At 37.4% G+C, this 18,537-nt stretch overlaps 3 long non-coding RNA genes and 1 pseudogene across 3 annotated transcripts; all 4 read left to right on the top strand.

The window, feature by feature from the left end:
- The first annotated feature begins 158 nt into the window (after positions 1–158).
- LOC118483278 lies at positions 159–1,516 on the top strand. The gene is made up of 3 exons (XR_004870183.1): positions 159–413; positions 811–1,038; positions 1,131–1,516. It is a non-coding gene; the product is annotated as an uncharacterized LOC118483278 (long non-coding RNA).
- Positions 1,517–2,000: 484 nt separating this feature from the next.
- LOC110881818 lies at positions 2,001–5,121 on the top strand (annotated as a pseudogene).
- A 450-nt stretch (positions 5,122–5,571) lies between these two features.
- LOC110881914 lies at positions 5,572–6,985 on the top strand. Its single transcript, XR_002559937.2, has 3 exons — positions 5,572–5,954; positions 6,452–6,726; positions 6,802–6,985. It is a non-coding gene; the product is annotated as an uncharacterized LOC110881914 (long non-coding RNA).
- Positions 6,986–7,979: 994 nt separating this feature from the next.
- On the top strand, positions 7,980–9,034 carry LOC110881913. The gene is made up of 3 exons (XR_002559936.2): positions 7,980–8,407; positions 8,475–8,560; positions 8,629–9,034. It is a non-coding gene; the product is annotated as an uncharacterized LOC110881913 (long non-coding RNA).
- Positions 9,035–18,537: the final 9,503 nt, after the last annotated feature.

Raw genomic sequence — 18,537 nt, 5'->3', positions numbered from 1 at the left:
CTTCAACTTTTGCAATTTCGTTCCTGGATAGTCCCTGACACGGATGAAGGTTAATTTTTGGTGTTAAGTGGATGTGAAATTACTAAAATGCCCTTGTTATCTATTATCTATATTAAAACAAAACACTTTGGTGCCACTTGGCATTTGCTTAGGTTGCTTGATGACACGTGGCATCTCATCCTCTCCTCTTTTTTCCTTTGAGCGGCAAATTATTTCTTCCTTCCTACGCTCTTTTTGTTTTTGAAACTGCCAGAATTTTGGAAACTAATCAATTCTCTCAATCAATTGAAATCATTATCCACCCAAACCCTAAATCATTCTTTCAACGGTTTCTCTCTGGCTTCACTCTACATCCTCTTCAAATCAAACTTGGATCCATGGATTATTTTCAATGAAGAATCTAACTAATGTTGGTAATCATATTCAAAGATTTTCTTTTTCTTCTTCGTCTAATTGTCGCAAGCCCTAATCGCGATCACTTCTTTCAATTTTGGTGTTAGATTTTTGGTTTTTGGAGGCTGAATTGTGATTTTGTTATTGTAAACCGTAAATTATCTTAATTAGGGTTTCATTTGAACGTGTTTTCTTAATCTTAATTAGATTAATACTGATTCGTTTTATAGTGAATCGGGGATTCTTCCATCATTTTCTTGATTTGATTATCCTTAACTTGATATGCTTTAGGTTGATTTCGTGATTTATATCTTACAATATTTATGAACTAAACCCTAGATCTGTTTATTGAAAGTGAAATATAATTTTAATCTATATTTTTTGAAGCTGAATGTTTGATTTTGTTTTTGTGAACAGTAAGTTATTATCATTCAGATGAAATTCATGGTTGATATAGAACTTTGGATCCCATATGCTTTCTATCCATATGTTGTTGTTGAGGAAGATTCAGGCGCTGGTGTTAGAGGCAAGAGTATGTTCATATCCATATACAGCAAAGAAATGGTAGGAAATGTTCAGGGTATGAAAAAGGGAAATCTTGGGGAAAGGGAGGTTCTTAAATGCTTTAGGGTTGCCAATAGCCTGGTAATTGCGCTTCTATTTAATCCCATTTCAGTTTTATCAGCATTGTTAATGCCTGATCTTTACTTCTGAAAACTCTAATCGAAATGTTACAGGTGAAGAGTACCATGTGTTAAGTCTCATGCATTAAACTCGATGCATTCGTGGATTTTCTGGATGTAGCAGATTATTGGTCTATGCTCAGTTTACGGAGGCAACCTTTAATTGATTCTAAACTTTTGACATTGTTAATGAAGTTTGATCTTTTTTTGTTAAAGATTGTTGGGGTTCGATCTTTTTTGTTAAAGATTGTTGGTGTTTGATTGTTGCAGAGATTAATGGCTTTGAAGAAGGCGTATGCGAATATTATTCTGAACACGGAGAAAGAAGTAGCGAAGAGGATTATGGTGTCTGATCGGAAAGCTGTTATGTTGGAGTACGAGCTTAAAGTTGCTAAAGAAGATGCGGTTCAGATGCTTATGAGGATTAAACAGATGATGGATTGTAAGGTATGGGTAAAAGGGGTTTTGAAATTTTGGATTTTGATAAGTGGGGTTGAGTTGGACGAGTTTCTTTTGATGTTGAGAATATCGGTTTGTTAGTTTGTGTGTTTTAGATTTGTTTTGGTTTAAGATTCGAGAAAGGTTTGGGTTTGTGTTGTTTGGGGGTGTGGTTTAGGTTTAGGTTTTGATTGTGATTTGGGGATTTTCTTGATTGGTTTATTAAGGGGGGTATTTTGGAGACCGAGTAAACGGTTATACAGTGATGTGGTGTTTGACATTGTTGTTATGTAACTTATAAGATGTGGTGTTAATGGTTTTGGTCTGGAATCTAGGTTGGGGACGAAGAATTTTTTTTTTTAGATCTGTAATATTCTGACAGTTAGTTTCATATTTCAAGTTGTGTGCTATGTGATGTTTGAGTCATACTGTAATATATTGTACTTTCAGTATATGATATATTAACAGTTCATTTTAAATTTCAAGATGGGTAAGGAAAAGATTCATCTCAGTATTTGTCATTGGACGACTCCGGCAAGTCCACAACAACCGGCTACTTGAACTACAAGCTTGGTGGTATCGACAAGCGTGTGCTCGAAAGATTCGAGAAAGAAGCTGCTGAGATAAACAAGAGGTCTTTCGAATACTCCTGGGTGCTTGACATGCTTAAGGCTGAGCGTGAAAGAGGTATCACCATCGATATCGCTTTGTGAAAGGTCGAGACCACCAAGTACTACTACACAGTTATTGATGCTCCCGGACATCGTGACTTTATCGAGAACATGATTACTGGCACCCAACAGTCTGACTGTTATTCTTATCATCGATTCCACCACTGGTGGTTTTGAAGCTGGTATTCAAAAGACGGACAGACCCATGAGCATGCTCTTCTTGCTTTCACCCTTGGTGTCAAGCAAATGATTTACTCCTATAACAAGGTAAATATGAAATCGATTTTTATATCATTTTTAATTAGTTTTTATAGTATATTTTGCTAAATGTATGGATTTACAATTGTAGATGGATGCCACCACACCAACCAATGACGAGAAGTCGTTCATCAGAATTAAGGTAATAATCAATACAAGTTGAAATTGGTCAGATCATATTGACCTGAAACACCAATGTTTTTTTGAAAAAATTAGCATGTCTCATACGATTACAGAGTTATATTATCTCACTAATAATTTTAACATGATCTAAATGGTTTTATGCATTAATAAAACAATTTGGCTTCCTGGTCCAGTATATATATAGCAGATGAGAGTGTGAAAGATGTCAAAAGTTTAGATACGTGTCCGAATTGATTATGTCCTCATCATTCTTCTTACATTATATTAGGGCTGTAAAGTTAATGTTGTAGTGATTTAACTTGTGCTTTACTTTGACGGTTGCAGGTTTTTAGTTGATGGTCTGTCTTTGGTTATGATAACTGGCCATAATGGGCTGGACTGGTAAAATATCATTCTTTCTGAAAGTTTTTATCACTGCCACTTAGTTTATTGTTATGTGTCTATTTCATGAACTTCCTCTGTTCGTTCTGTTTTTACATCACCATCCAGCATATATATGCGGGTTCTTTAATGTCGATTATACGTTTTTATTGACTTTGTTATCTCATATTAATTGTTTTTTATATTCCGTAGTCCATATTATGAATATGAATGATTATTTTAAATTATAAATACTACTGTGATGTAATCTGGTCGAACACTATGATTAAATAAATTTATTTTACTATAACCCACAAATAAGGTTTATATGCTAATTTGTTTCAAGATGCTTCTCAAATTACTGGACATATAAGGTGCATCCATTTGTGTGAACTGCCTGGTTTTGATACAAGAGTTACATGTCTAATGTAGTCCTTCGCCATGTGTACAGATGCATATGTTGATTCCAATTTTCCAACTCATATTTTTATTAACTATACGTTATGCCATACTTTGAAGTGGTAAGGGGTCAAGCCTTATGTTTTTCTTGGTTAAATAGGAGTTGTAGGTGTTTTTATGGGCATGTGTGTATCTTTTTTCGTTTACTTTGTGCTTAAGCCCGGGCGCAGCGCAAAAAGGCCTGAGGCGCAAAAAGGCGCACAAAAACTGCCTGAGGCGCAGCAGAAAAAAAACAAAAAAACGAAACGCGCAGCAGGAAAAAAACAAAACTGAGTACGAATAAAAACTGCCTCACGCGGGCCCGGGCTTTTCGGAGCTGCATTCGTGTCCGCATGAGTTCAATCAAATTTCAGCTCCGAAACTCATTTTCGCACCCCCCCCTGCGCGCGGGTAGGACTTGTGGTAAAACATGTCATAAAGCTACAATAAAGTAGTGAAGACTTTACCTTATAAACAACCACTCACTTTGTCCCCACACCGATGTGGGACAAAGTATTTACCAACTTTTGAGACTTTTATTCACACACCCAAAACTTACAACATATAAGTCCTAAACTTTTGCTACTAACTATTAGCTCCATGATCTTAAATGGCATGTATAATAGTTTTTTTAATTATATATGTGGAATCTTATTTATTTTCAACGCATAACATATTTTTTTCTCTATGTGCGCTTTTCTTAAAAAAGCCCACACTTTTTTTGCGCCTTGCGCCTAGGCTCCGGGCGAGGCCGATGCGCCTCGCCTGCGCCTTGCGTCTTTGACAACATAGGTAGTCTATTATAACTTACTAAATATATATTTTTTGCATGTCGTTCAAAAAAAAATATTTTTTTGCATGAGCTAATATGATCAGAAAACGAGCTCATGTTAGTAGTAAAGAAGCTTATAAATTTGATTTGTTACATCTGTTTATAAGTCATATATCTTTTACTTGAATATGCCGGTACATAAAAATACTTATTATGACATTAAAATACCTGGCCACCAAAGAAGTATAAAACTAGGAACTTAAGTAAATAGTTATGAGGTTTGAAGAGAGGATGTATATGATCAATGCTACAAGCCATGTCTGTTTTTTTTTTTTTATATGTAGAGTATATTATTAGTTTTATAATTTTTGACTTTTGATTTATGGAACCATTGGTCAAGTCTAAGAAACTCTCGTGTATATATATATTTTTTTAATTTAACTTGCTATGTCATTATTTTATGATTAAATATGTGGAGTTGGCGTATGCTAATACCAGCTTAGACCAAGTTCTTAGCGATAACTATTCCTTTATTTTCACTGCCTATGTCATACAGGGGATCGGGAGCCGAATCGGCCAATCAGGTTGGCTGGGGTTTGATGGTTCAGATCCATCTACCACTATAAAACATGCAGGTCTTGGAATTAGAGTTTAGACGATGATGAGACATCTTGCAATTGTTGGTGAAGTTTATGCCCAAACCGCTCTTGAAGAGTTTCATGGAACATCTGGCCTATAAGTCCATCTTTAGCTAGCGCGCCTACATCAAACGGCCCTTCTACCAGTGGTATTAGGCATCATGGGCATGCTGGTGTTCAAGTCGTTGCGTGTACCCTACATGTAGCAGCTTTAGATTAGGAGATTTGTAATAATATTTGAAGCTTTTGTTTAATTTGATGACCGATTTTCTTTAAATTGTTTTGACCCATGTTATAATAGCATCTCATTTGTTCAAATATATTTATTTAAGAGACTTTTTGAATAATAACACTTCAGGTGAGACTATTGGTCTCCGGATGCAGCCATCAAGTTATTTGGTTTTTTCTTTTTTTTTTTTGGGGGGGGGGGGGGACTTTGACTTGTGGTTTGGTCAATGTGGTACTATTGCAGTGACATGAAATTAATTATTTGTTATGTTGATGTGTATTTAAAAAAAATATAATTATCAGTTTGTGAAAGAGAGATAATATCATGATGAGCCAGAGCCATAGTAAATAAAGCTTGCTTGGCTGTACATAGACCAACGTCTCGCGTACTATGTAGTTAACGCGGTAAAATATCGGATATCGATCTAGGACAGATATTTGAAATATAGGTTATCTCGGTGAGTTATCGGTGGGATATCGGTAATTTTAATATATATCAGTTATATCGGTCAATATCGCCGATAATATTGGTATCAATTTTCTTCTGACTGATTTGACACCGATATTTTACTATGGGACCAATATAACTGATATTAACTACATAGCTCGCGTATGCGAAGCTCTTGGGATTTTTAGTTTAATCAATGTTTTTTTTCGTATATTGCGATTTGGTAGGCATCGGGTGTGCTTTTGTGATCATCTTTGAATGCTTGGTTAATGAGTCAAGTCATCACTTTTAATGAATTTGATTGGTTTGTTGTACTATCTTAGGATAATGACATGGTCAAATTATTATAACTGTAACCATTATTTTGTTTTGGTATCTTGCCTGGGCCACTTGTGCTCCATCTTAATTAGTGAGATTACTAACTCTACATTTATGACTCCTTTACCAGGTGATGCGCGTGTGCCCGATAACTACGCAGATGAGGTACTTTTTCGCTTTTTGATTCCATATCTCCATTTGTACCTGTTTTTCTTTTTATATATGTGTTCAGTAGTAATTTATTTGTCTTATCAGCCACTTTTCCCAAAAATGAAAGGATCGTTTCTCCAAATCTGTCTCCAAATCATTCGACTCACTTGACCCGTTTCATTTTGACGTAGTTTTTGAGTTATAAGTTCTTTTCATATACAATGTGTTAATAACGGAAATAAAAACTGACCCCTTACCCACATCATCTTGAATAATAGTTTATTGTTGATTTTTAGCACTTATTAGTTATGAAAAACCCCCAACAGATATAAATAATGAACCAAAAAGAAGTTGATTATATACGTAAAATGTTTTTAACTGGGCACAGTAACCACCTATTTTGCGCCTACTCATCCACTAATAACAAAAATGAAAAAAGAAAAGGAAAGAACAGGTCATGCCAAGTTACTAACTCCAAACAGAAACTCATTTAGTCATGGTCAATTATGTAGCATTCTCAAGAGCAAGTACAAGTCCTTATTAATACACAAGAAAATGAACCCCATTATTCTATTTTCCCTATTTAAATTTGATTGCACCTGAGAAAAGGTCTTTCATTCATAAGCTATCCTTTAATATGCTACAAAAGAACAGATGAAATAGCTAAACAACTCCAGTGCGGATCCAAACAGAACGCTAACATGACAAGGTGAAGCCTACCCACGTGTTCAATGCTGCCAGAGTCACCGGTCGTCTGAACGTTGACTGATGTGTGCCGCACAAGGTGGTATGTGTTTAATTTTGATATGGTTTTGAATAAGTGTGTGTGAGCCCTATTGATGTTGATTGGTTTGTGTTTCAGGGTCTCTCTCTGTGTGTGAAGGGATGCTGAATTTATAAGACTATCAAAAACGCAAACATGGATGGTAACAGTGAATACATCATCCTGGAGTAGAAACCAATCCTTAAAGGGGGTAATAGTTACTCAATTTGTTTGTTTTTTTAAACTGATTGAGTGGTTCATTAGTGCTTAAAATTAACATACATTACACACATGTTTTGTTCTTCAAGAATCTTGAACACTTAGGTAAATAGAATATTCTTCTAGGACCTTCTTTTGAAATAAATAGTGTTATTTATGTAAGTAAAGTTTAGACATGGTGTAGAATGGCATGCTGGGAAAGGATAGCATGACACTAAGGAGCTTAAGTTGAAATGGTTATGGCAACAAATTGGGTTGGTTAGTTAAGAGTCGGCACCCTTTCTTACACGAATTCAAGAAAACATACTTTTGGCTCTATCTGGTGTATCAATGTTTGAGTTGAAGGAAAATGGTTGATTAATAAGTTCATTTGAAATAAGAAAGATTGACTTATAATGAGTTTACATGGATCATAGATGCAGAATTATGATGTGAAAGTGAACTTGAGGGAAAAGAGATTTAGTTACAAAGGCTTGGAGGTTGCCTCATATGGTTAAATGATTGTATCTAATGATGATAGGTTGGCGAAGAAGAAAAGAGAAATAGGGAAAGTAACATCCATCAGAGAAATGTGAAATGGAATACAAAGAACAAATAAAGCCTTATTTTAATTTAAAAAGGTTGATTAATTATTCTTTGTTTTTATTTGTATATTTGTTGTGTTTGTGTTATTCATGTAGCCCTACCTGTAACTTATACGCATTGTTAAATGATATATTCACTTTTTCTTGACAAAAATACAATATAGAATGCAAATACCTAAATATATGATAGTAATCCAATAAGAAAGAATTATATTAAGTTTGATACATTACGTATCCGCGGGTTTGATACATTACGTACCTGGGGTAGAAGGATGATTTCGTTACTTGAACGTTTATTTCTTTCAAAGGATTACTTCAATAAATTAAACTTATTCATTTGTGTTTTAGTCCACCCGCGAACCTCGCGGGTTCTTAAACTAGTTAAAAATAAACCCAAAAGAGATGGCCCACCACTTATCCTCTTCTCCCCCATCTCTCTCTATCTAACCCACCACCACTACAACCACCACCACCTCCTCCACATTTCAGTCTGTTTCTCTAATCATCTTATCTTATTGTTTCTAGTTTATAAGATAAAGAGCCAAGCCTTGATCCTTCTAGTTTCTCATTCTTTTCGCTAAATATGATATCTTCGAAAGCTGTATTTGAACGGTATCTCCGTTAGGAAGTGAGATAGTGTTTGTTAAATACGAATAATAAAACGAGAAAAATAGTCGAGAGCTTATGACACCGACATGAGTTTAGCTATCATAGTTGAATGAATCAATAATATTATGATGGACAAGTATAATCCAGTTTCATGGTGAGTGGATCATCAATAATTATACTTTATTATTTATATCAGGTTCTGAGAGATAAGCGGACGGGGAAGACCAAGGGATATGGATGCGTTAGTTTTGCTAACCCAACCAATCTGGCTTCTACTCTCAAAGAAATGAATGGTAACTTCATTCCTCTCTTGTCAAGCTTAGCATGTGGTTAGTTTGTCTCACCGGTTTCCTTTTGTAGGAAAATATGTTGGAGACTGTCCAATAAAACTGCGTAAGAGCAACTGGAAACAAAGAACAGATTTTGAGGCTTTGCAAAAGTAGAAGGTATTTTTCATTTCCTTGGTTTCATGTTCGCTTGTCGTATTATTTTTAACATTTTTCTTTCATCACAGCAACAGGATCAGAAGAAGGCGAGCCTGCCAAAGAAGAGTGTCCTTCATAAGTGAGCAACATTGTATCATGTTCAATAAGGAGGAATTAAAGTCAACCGAACATTTCAATTCATTAATATCTGTTTATTGTAGACACGGGTATAACAGCAAAGCAACTGGGTTGTATAGAGAGATGGAGGAGGTGGTGGTGATGGTGGGTTGAAGGTGATGGTGGAGGAGGTAGTGGTGATGGTAGAGGTGGTGGTGGGTTAGAGAGAGATATGAGGGAGAAGAAGATGAAGGGTGGGCTCATCTCTTTTTGTTTTTTAATACCAATGGCATTTTAGTAATTTCACATCTACTTAAAAACGTCAGGGACTATCCAGGAACGAAATTGTAAAAGTTGGGGACTATGAATTTTAGAAAGTTAGGGACTAAAGGTGAAAAATGGGCAAACCACAGGACTATCTGGGCATTTTTCTCTTGTAAATAAAAACAAACTTTAGTCATTTGACGTTTACTACTAAGTGTCACGTGGCAACCTCTTAATCTATAGTTATTAGGCTATAGAGTGTAGTCATAATCTTCATGACCACCATGATCCTTCACGTCAGCGTCATATCACCCACCTTTAATCACCATCAAAAACCACTACCCTAAGGGTGTGGTTATTATCCAAACCGCTATCCCCTTATTTATTTTAATTTATTTTTGTCTAAACAAAAAGAAAATGAAATCTTGAAAAATGGAAAAGATGACCATAGTTGTCATGATTTAATCCATACGAACCATGGTGGATCAGACAAGGTGGTGGTGTAGCCTTTCATTCGTATTCCTACGTAACAAATCATGTCTCAACTATGACCTTCACACCCTTCAGCCTTATGTTTAGGAAGAAAATCCTCAAAGATTTAATCAGTTTAAAGTTTGCTCATTAAATATTGAATATATATTTAAATCTTTCCTTAATTATAAACTAAAATTTGATATCAAAAACATAGTAGTCTCATTAACACTAAAAGCAAATATAATAACTAAATTTTTACCTAATTATCAATTGAACTGAATTTAAAAATATTGAAGTAGTAAATGCCTTCGAATCTAATTCAAATTCCATAATTAATCATTTTCTTACTACAAAATTTGATTTAAAATGCGTAAGCGTGTGATTAAGATTAAAAACAAATGTAATATTTATATCTTTCCTAAGTAAGATTAAAAACAAATATGATATTTATATCTTTCCTAACTTATTAAATAATTATAATTTTTTTTATCAAACTGTGTATAGTAGGACATCTTTTTTTATTTTAATTTAAATTTAAATTCAGTAACTAATAATAAGTTTAAACCAAATTTGATTTAACTAAATAAGTTTAAACAAATTTTGATTTAATAAGCATAATCACCTCATTAACATTAAATCAATATTGGTAATATAACACTTCTTTGATTTATAAATTGTATGTAAACATTTCTTTCAACACTGTTAAATAATATAATTATTATGGGAACATCCGTATGTATAATACACGAGACTTAAACTAGTATACTCTATAAACATCAACAACAAACAACCACCATACCTAGTAAATCTCACAAATAACATAGCTATATGTAGGGTCCGGGAAAGGTGGGATGCAGATAAAACCTTACCGCTATCCATGGGGATAGAGTGGTTGTTCCAGAGAGACCCTCAACTTAAAAACCATCATGTGACACACAAAATGAAAATTATAAAAACAGAGAGCTACCAGGACAATAGAATTGATGAGAGAGTAGCATAGTAAACAAGAAACATATATAACATCTTACAAGAGTATATATGCATAAATACACGAAGGAAATCATTTGCAAAGCCCACTAAAGTGTAAAAAAATCCAAGTCCCTAAGACACAACTAAGGTAGTACTATACCCACCCCTAGAAATCTCTAACCTTAATCATATGTCTTCACGAACTCCTATCTTGGGCCATGTCCTTGAAATGGTGCAACTATAGTAAATCCTGTCTAATCCGCTCATCCCAAGTCAATTTGGGTATGGCCCTAACTCTCTTCCCTTCAACAGTGAGTGTTTCCACTGCCCTAACTAGTGTTGTCATGTGTCTCCTATTTACATGCTCAAACCATCCCAATCTCCATTCCTTCATCTTATCTGCTATACTAGCCACTCCTAACCTTTCCCTAAAAACCTCATTTCTTATCCACTCTAACCCGGTGTGTCCACACATCTACCTCAGCATCCTCATTTCTACTACCTCCATTTTGCGCGCTTGTGTATTCTTGGGGGCCCAACACTCTGTCTCATAAAAGCATAGCAGGTCTAACTGTAACCCTAAAAAAACTTCCCCTTTAATTTAGTTGGAAACCCCTTATTGCACAATACACCAGTGGCTGATCTCCACCAACACCAGCCCACTTGGATGCGGTGGTCTATGTCGCTATCTATTCCTCCGTCATTTTGTACAAAAGATCCCAAATACTTGAACTTATTTGTTTGTGGAATCACTTGACCCTCAAGGGTGATCTAAGTGTCATCATTGTAACATCCGTTAAAATTGGATTTTATAACCCGACCCATTTGTAACTAGTCGTGCATCATAATAAAAGAAAAAGTGAATGTTTATTATTATCTTATTATTTATTATCTTATGTTATTAGTTATTAAATTAATCAAATAGTAGTTATTAAATTAATCAAATAAAGTATACCATGTATTGCTTAACACCTCAACCTAAACGATATACCTCATTCTAAACTACATCCTAGTTTCAAACGACATCCTAAGCATATCCTTACCACCCCAAGCGACACTCACAATCCAAGTGATACCCCATGCTAACTCCAAACGATACCCTTTGTTGTTTGGCATCAAAGCAAAACGACACCTCATCCAAGCCAAACGACGCTTCTTTTTCCATTGCAAGCGACACGGCGTTGTGTGTCTTCTTCCCCAAGTTTTGTGATACCCACTTTCTTATTTTGATAACCCAACTGTATTTCACAAAGGTTGGCATTCCAGTTTACCTTAATTATGTTTAAACACTAATACTCACCCAAAACACGTTCCAATGCACTCTAACATTTCCTAATTATAATTATAATCAAATCACAATTATGTCTTAAAGATATCAAAAATTCAATATCCTCCATCCTTTACACTATTTTCAAATGAAATCTCCACCCTCTAAAAGTATTTCCTCACTCTCAAACTGTTCAAACACCCCTTCCAATTCACGAATTCAAGGTAAAGCAAAATTATGGCTATGGTTACAGTTACAATCCTTTATTTGTAAAAACCATTACACGATACGTCCTTTAACACTAACCTAGTTAAAAATTTTAGTTAAGTCTATTCACTTAAGGGTATTCTGGTCATTTAACGCTTTTAATTAAAATGTTTCTTAATAATCAAAACCAAAAAAAATTACATATATACATCATCTTCCCCAATTCCCGAACCCCAAAACACCATCATCCTACAACAATCAAATTAGGTTAAAAATCCCCAAATCATCACAAACAAGTGCACAATCCTCCTCCTACACCATCTCCACCGACCACCGCCTTTCACCATAGACTCAATTGACGACTCAACCCATGAAGTTTAACCAAATTCAGATGGTTTAAAGACAATAAAATCAAGATTTCGTTACAGAAAGATTTTGTTGACAATGACTTCGAAGTGGGGTTTTGTTTGTGTACGTACTTGATGGCAAATACTCTGTAAACCGACCCAACCCCGTCGTCACTAATCTTGTTAGTCGGGTCGAAGGTTGCTTGTTGGAGCTCCTCAAAGGTGAAAACCGGTGGCAACAAGCTAGCAGACCGGTGACGGTGGAGGTACACAACTGCAAGATCTTCTAGTGGTGTGAGCTTATTTGTTCTTGAAATGTATGTAAATAAAATAATTAGTAACATACATAGTACCAGTGCAACTAAAGACATCATAGTTATACGTAAGTTATGTTTTTTTAATGGGTGGTGGGGAGCATTGGATTTGGAAAGATGGGTGGTAGGAGCCAGGTGTGGTTGAGAAAGAGGTGTTGGAAATTTTGTGAAAATAGTATTTTTTTATAAATATAGAAAAATGATTTTTTTCCTATTTTAGACTAGAAATAAATATAATAAAATGAGCGGGTTTTATATATTTATTTGTGGGTTTGTGTTCTATGTCGGAAGAGCTTCGCAACGAACTAAATCACGTCCAAAACGGAGCTAAGATGAATGAGATATCGATGCTCAAAGTTTGGTGTTTGAAACTTGAAATGCTGAAAAACATGGGAAAGTGGCACCTTGTCCCACATCGGATGAGAGATGAAACTTAAAGGGGTATTTAAGTGGTAACTCTCTATCCTTATTGTTTCATGGAAGCACTCACTAGTGTACTCGCGAAGGGTGCGGGGCATCCTAGCTCGCACGCGCGCGTGGCGTGCGCGATGGGGCGCAATGTGGCGCTTTGATGGCGCACTTTGCACTTCGCATCGCCGCGAGACGCCTTTTATTTTTTACCGCGTGCGCATGGTTAAGCACAAGGGTTGCAAGGACCAAGTGGTTGGTGATGTAGCATGCATGCGCATGACCCTGGTGGGTCCGCGCGCAGTGGCGCATGACGTGACAGTCATGCGCGCATGCGCGCGAGTACACATGGCGTGATGGCGCGCACTGGCGCATGGAGCATGGGCACTGAGGTGACGTGCGCGGCGCACCAAAGTGAGCCAAAACGGCGCGACTATGTGGCGTGCTCGTAGAGACTTACAGGTGACGTGGCACACGCGCGCAGGTGCGCATGGGACTGAGGCGCACACACGCATGGCAGTGAGCTAAATGGACGCACCGCGCATGAGAGTGCTTACCTGCGCGCGCGCGCGCAGAAGCTTCCAGCAGCAGTTAATGCTGTGCAGTTACGTTTCAGCATTCAAAACTAATGTAGTTAATGCGTTTGACTGAGAATTAAATGTGGAATTAAAATGCATTGAAGACGTTTAATGCAGTTTAATTCTCCCACTTAATTCTTTTTTAGTTTCGACTTCAGATTGCAGTATAAATAGGAGGTTCCTATGGCAGTTCAGACACACCGAATTAACACAGCAATACAATCTCTCCAGAATTCTTCATCGTCTTCAAGCTTCAAGGTAGACCTTCGGGTTGGAGTCAAGACCGGCAGTGCAACTGCTTGCGGCTGTTGTATCCTGGAAACAAACGTGTTCTCCTGGGAGACACGAAATTTGTTTTAAGGGACCCGTGTCTAACACGATCCTCAGCCAAGAACAGTTTTTCTGTTCAAGTTTTTGTTCTTGTTTTTCCAATTTTCAGTTGTAATTGTATTTTTCTTTCAAGTTGTAATTCTGTTAAGTATTTGTAATTCAAGTTAATAAAAGTTTTATTTAATTTTACACGAACGAATTCCTACAATCTTAAAACAAGTTTTTTAAAACACCGTTCGTGTAGAATCACAAACATATTCTGCTGTGAATTCGAACCAGTTTTGAATTCATACAGGTGTGTTTTTAAAAAATAGATTTTCTTCCTGTTTTGATTCAAAGTAGCGACTTTGTCAAAACAGAACTCTGTTCTTCTACTCCTTCTTTAACTGAGTTCTAAAAACCTACTGTTGTAGTCTTCAAAGTTGGACTTAGAAGCTACACGGCTGGTTTGGCGCACTCATAAAAATAATAAATTAGCACATTTATTATTTTGAAAACAGTTTATTAACTTGTTTTCTTGGAACTTTTCAGAATGTCGACTGAAAACGTGAATACCAGCAACACTAATGTTGTCGTTGGTACCCCTGCCAACACTGTGGGAGCGTCCACAGTGGCAAATCATGCTGAACGACCCGAGAAGTTCTCGGGTCTCCACTTCAAAAGGTGGCAACAGAAGATGTTCTTCTATTTGACCACTATGAACCTTGCGAGGTTCCTGACTGAAACCGCTCCCCTACCTGCGGAAGGGGAAACCGACGCTCAGGCTCTGAGCACGATAGAGGCTTGGAAGCACTCGGACTTCATATGTCAAGGCTATGTACTCAACGGTCTCTCGGATGCCTTGTATAATGTGTACTATAATATCAAGACTTCCAAAGAATTATGGGAGTCCTTGGATAAAAAGTACAAAACGGAGGATGGGGAACAAAGTAATTTGTTGTCGCCCGTTTCTTGGACTTCAAAATGGTTGATAACAAGACTGTTATGAACCAAGTCCAAGAGTTGCAAATTATACTACATGACATCCATGCTGAGGGAATGGTACTTAGCGAGACATTTCAAGTGGCAGCCATGATTGAGAAATTACCTCCTGCTTGGCTGGATTTTAAGAATTATCTTAAACACAAGCGGAAGGAAATGACAATTGAGGAACTTGTCGTCCGTCTTCGTATAGAAGAGGACAATAGGGTGGCCCAAAAAGGAACCATTTTGCAAGCTTCGGCTAAGGCAAACATGGTGGAAGTTGGAGAGTCCTCAAAGGGCAAGAAAGGCAAGGGTAAAAACAACAATAAAGGGAAAGCAAAGGTTAACAACCTTGGACCGAAAAAGGGGGCTGTGAAAAAGAAGCCTGCGCCTTTCCAAGCTACTTGTTACAATTGTAACGAGACGGGGAACCGTGCTAACCAATGCAAGAAACCTAAGCGTGAGCGTGTGCACATGGTTGATGGGGATGGTATGCCTCTGATTGCAATGATAACCGAGGAAGCGGCTATGATTGAAGAAGTCAACGTGATGGGTGAAAACCCAAAAGGATGGTTCGTTGACACGGGTGCAACCCGCCATGTTTGTGGAGACAAGGCTCTTTTCTCTACATTCAAGGAAGCGTCGGGTGAAGAAAAGCTTTATATGGGAAATAAAGCTACCGCAAGCATCAAGGGGGAAGGCACTGTCATCCTGAAGATGACGTCTGGCAAGGAGATTACTTTGACCAACGTGCTTTATGTCCCAGAGATAAGGAAGAATCTCATGTCGGGATGGATGCTCAACAAGTTTGGATTTCGTCTAGTGTTTGAATCGGACAATTTTGTTCTTTCTAGCCGTGGAATGTTTGTTGGAAAGGGCTATGCCCTTAATGGAATGTTTAAAATGAATGTAATGGTTGTGAACCAAAACAAGAAAATGAATGAAAGTTCTTCTTCTACTCACATGATTGAGTCTTCTAATGTTTGGCATGGTAGACTAGGACATGTAAATTTTAATTCATTACGACGTTTAATTAAATTAAACTTAATACCAACATTCCATATCGAGTCCAATCACAAATGCGAGACATGTGTTGAATCCAAACTTACGAGATCATCGTTTAAATCGGTTGAACGAATAACCGAACCCCTTGATTTAATTCATACCGATGTGTGTGATTTAAAAGTGGTTCCCACGCATGGAGGAAATAAGTACTTCATCGCGTTTATTGATGATTGTACTAAATATTGCTACGTGTATTTACTTAAGAGTAAAGACGAAGTAATAGAAAATTTTATCTTGTACAAAAATTAAGTTGAGAATCAACTTAAAAAGAAGATAAAAGCTTTGAGAAGCGATCGAGGAGGTGAATATGTTGCACCTTTTGCGGATTTATGCGCAAAAAGTGGCATTGTACATGAGTGTACACCTCCTTATTCTCCACAATCAAATGGCGTTGCGGAACGAAAGAACCGCACATTGAAAGAAATGATGAACGCCACGTTGATAAGCTCGGGAGTGAACCGAGAAATGTGGGGGGACGCCATTCTCTCAGCAAACTATCTTTTGAACAAGATACCTTTGAAAAATAGGGACGAAACTCCATATGAGTTATGGAGAAAAAGGAAGCCTTCGTACAAATACTTGAAAGTGTAGGGGTGCCTAGCTAAGGTGATTGTACCACCTCCTAAGGCTCTTAGGATAGGACCTAAAACTGTTGATTGCATTTTCATTGGATATGCACATCAAAGTAGCGCACATCGTTTTCTTGTACATGAGTCCAAGAATCCCGATGTACATAAACACACTATCATGGAGGCAAATCCTAACGTCGTCTCATATTTTCAGAATATGTTTCCTATGTTAGGACAAACACATTCGACTTCATCAAGAGCGGTTGATGAAGAAGGTCCAAGTTCATCTACATGGTTAGATGAAGCAGGACCAAGTTCATCTACACGATTAGATGAAAGACATGAACGACCCGAGGTCAAGGGGGTAAGCTTAGACGAAGTAAACGACAAAGGGTTGAAAAATCCTTTGGTCCAGACTTCATGAGCTATATGGTTGAGGGTGAGCCCAATACCTACCGCGAAGCGGTTACCTCCGCGGAAGGACCTCAATGGCAAGAAGCAATTAAGAATGAAATTGATTCTATATTGCAAAATCATACTTGGGAGTTAGTAGATCTTCCACCTGGTTGTAAACCACTTGGATATCGTTGGATATTCAAAAGGAAGATGAAAGCCGATGGAAGTATTGATAAATACAAGGCAAGGTTAGTGATCAAAGGATTTAGACAAAAGGAGGGTCTAGACTACTTTGATACTTACTCGCCTGTAACGCGAATAACCTCTATACGATTGGTTCTTGCAATTGCGGCTCTAAGAAATTTGGAAGTTCACCAAATGGATGTAAAGACCGCATTTCTAAATGGCGATTTAGAAGAAGAAATTTACATGGAACAATCCGAGGGTTTTTCCGCCCCAGGTAACGAGGGCAAAGTATGTAAATTGGTCAAGTCTTTGTATGGCTTGAAGCAAGCTCCAAAACAATGGCACCAAAAGTTTGATCATGTCATGATTGACAATGGTTTCAAAATAAATGAGTGCGACAAGTGTGTTTATTTTAAAGACACACCAAGAGGTTATGTGATTTTATGTCTTTGTGTAGATGATATGCTTATCATTGGGAGTAATGATAACATGATCAACTCAACAAAAGACATGTTGAGAGGTTTGATATGAAAGACATGGGTCTCGCGGATGTGATTCTTGGAGTAAAAATCACTAGAACCCAAAATGGTCTTGTGTTGAGTCAATCTCACTACGTGGACAAGATCCTTGGGAAATTCAATTCGGACGATACGAGTATAGCTCGCACTCCAATTGATAATACCCAACGCCTAAGGAAGAATAGAGGCGAGAGTGTTTCTCAGTTAGAATACTCAAGGATCATTGGTAGTCTCATGTATCTAATGACATGTACTAGACCCGACTTAGCATATGCTGTGAGCAGGCTAAGTAGATACACCAGTAATCCGAGCGAGGATCATTGGAAAACTATCACGAGGGTGCTTAGATACATAAGATACACAAGAGATTATGGATTACATTATACCCGTGATCCAGCAGTGATCGAAGGATACACTGACACGAATTGCATATCAGATATAAAGGATCACAGATCCACAAGTGGTTACGTGTTTACACTTGTTGGCGCAGCTATAGCTTGGAAGTCTTCCAAGCAAACGGTTATAGCTAGATCCACGATGGAATCCGAATTCGTCGCTTTAGATAAAAGCGGGGAAGAGGCGGAGTGGCTACGTCAATTTGTGGAAGATATTCCAAGATGGCCAAAGCCGTTGACGGCGATCTGCATACATTGTGACAATCAGTCTGCTCTTGCTAGAGCACAAAGCATGATGTACAATGGCAGATCAAGGACATTCGACGTAGACACAACACGGTACGACAACTTATCTCAACGGGTGTGATCTTAGTTGACTATGTTAGGTCAAAGGAGAACATTGCAGACCCGTTAACAAAAGGCTTAAGTACAGATAAGGTGTATAGGTTGTCAAGAGGAATGGGACTAAAGCCCATAGATGAAGGGAATATGAGGGAAACCTAACCTAGTTGACTGGAGATCCCAAGATCTAGGTTCAATAGGCAAACTTAATCATAAACCCAAAGGGAGTCACTGTGGGGGTGTGCCCCAAAATCAATAAAGGGAGTTGTATACTTCCTAGTCCATTCCA

Source organism: Helianthus annuus, chromosome 10 (genome assembly GCF_002127325.2).
Source record: "Helianthus annuus cultivar XRQ/B chromosome 10, HanXRQr2.0-SUNRISE, whole genome shotgun sequence".
In the NCBI taxonomy this organism is placed as follows: Eukaryota; Viridiplantae; Streptophyta; class Magnoliopsida; order Asterales; family Asteraceae; genus Helianthus; species Helianthus annuus.
This window is presented reverse-complemented; position numbering and strand designations above follow the sequence as displayed.